This window comes from Centroberyx gerrardi, chromosome 21, assembly GCF_048128805.1.
Source record: "Centroberyx gerrardi isolate f3 chromosome 21, fCenGer3.hap1.cur.20231027, whole genome shotgun sequence".
NCBI lineage: Eukaryota > Metazoa > Chordata > Actinopteri > Beryciformes > Berycidae > Centroberyx > Centroberyx gerrardi.
Window position 1 is genome coordinate 20,078,508 of NC_136017.1, and position 1,799 is coordinate 20,080,306.

A 1,799-nucleotide genomic window follows, 5' to 3' on the forward strand; every position below is an offset into this window, starting at 1 on the left:
ATTGCAGCTTCACGTGGGAACTTTTCATAAAGTCCCATCTGCTGCATTTTGACCCTCAAGGTTGTCTGGTACTGGGCCGTGTCCCTGAGAAAATACAGAGAAAATTAGCTCAAAGGAACTTACAGATGTTCACAGCCAAAGATCATTGATTGAACTTGTGTGTGTTGAGTGAGGTGATGAACTTACTTTTGCCATGTTGGGTCACTTGGACCAGCATCCTCACTGGAATCAGTGCCGGGGGTCTCTTCAGCGCCTCTACGGTCTTCTTCTGTGCTGCCACTGGCCGGGATGGGGGCTTGCTCGGCAGCAGCTGAAGTTGATGGTTGCTCGTCGCTGGGTTCAATGTCTGCGTCCATGGGGGCATTGAGGACGAAGAAGTTTCTTCTACGAAGATCTTCAAGAAGAGCCAGTCTGGAAGGCCTGTGGGGGTACCGCCTGCACATCTCGGCGTAGTCCCAGGTTCTGCCTTGGCGGGTCCAATCCTTCATCGACTTCTTGGCCCTCTGCAGCTCTGCCTGCCTCTCCACAACTGTGTTGCGCTTCATGCAGACCCTGGCCAGGTGGGCAGACAGTACTTCCTGGGGTTTCTCGCACAGCAGGCAGTGGATGATGCGGCGATCCGAGCTGTGAGAGAGAAAGAGAGAAAGTAGACAGTCAGTGAAACCACCCCTGACTTATTTTAAGACATCTTTTCAAGTGAATATCACTTACTGCACTGGCAGCCACATTTGCATGTTTCAAGCAAAATACAATTCAACTAGTGAAAACAAATTGGTACTTACTTTGCAGCCTGTCCTGCCATTGTCCTCAGAAAAGTCTTTTTCACAAAAAGAAGAAAAAAAAAACAAAGCTCTTGGGAAGAGAGAAAGCAAGAAAATAAACCAAAAAAGAATAGAAATAGAAATAGCAGGCGAAAAAAATCCTTTTAAAAAAGCAAGAAACTTCAAAAAAGAGTTTTCTTCAGAAGTCTACAGGTTCGATGAAATTCTCTTCCAAAATGGCAAAGAGGTGGTGTGTGTGATCAGAATTGAAAACACACTGATGCAGTGGAGTTTACCTGCAGTATTTATCCTCCATGATGATGCCATAGGCCCATTAGCTTGATTGTGGCCTATCAAAGGTGGGAGGAGTTTGTGACTCATCATGTGAATGGGGCTTCCCCCACAATGTTGTCAACCTGTAAATGAGTGCTAATTAATATATTCAGAGGTGAATAGTGTAGGTGATGTTCCAAATTTAGGTGTGACCTAATTGGAGAGGGCTGGAGCCTAGGAACATTCAGTGTTCGATATGAGGCACTGGAATTAGGGAGAGGAGACGGCAGATCCCACAAAAAGGAGATTTATTGTGGCTTGGTCATTCCCTTTAAAGTCATTAAGTGTTTCTATTCAGTGCTTCAACAGCGTCCCCCCCGTCTTCTGGAGAGTTGATATGTTTCTGTTGCTGTGTAGTTCCTCTTCCAAATCGGCCAACACTGAGGTTTCCCACGTAAAAGGGGAAATATATCTTCGGCTCTTTCTCATCCTCACGTTTGTCTCATGGGACTGGGCTTTCTGGGTGTGTGTTCTGCAGAGTGGGTCAGGTTTGGGCAACTAATTTCATCTGAGCTGGTGTGCGACTGTTCTAACATCTTTTATGAAAACAAGGCAGGGTCAAGTGTGAATGGGGCTTCCCCCACACATTGTTGAAAATCCGGGTAATTTCTCCTGCATTCAGCACATAGGTTGTTTGCTCCCAGAGTCTCAACATTTTGAAACCACTCCTGTGATTGTTTTTCACATGGAGGCTGTTCTAACATC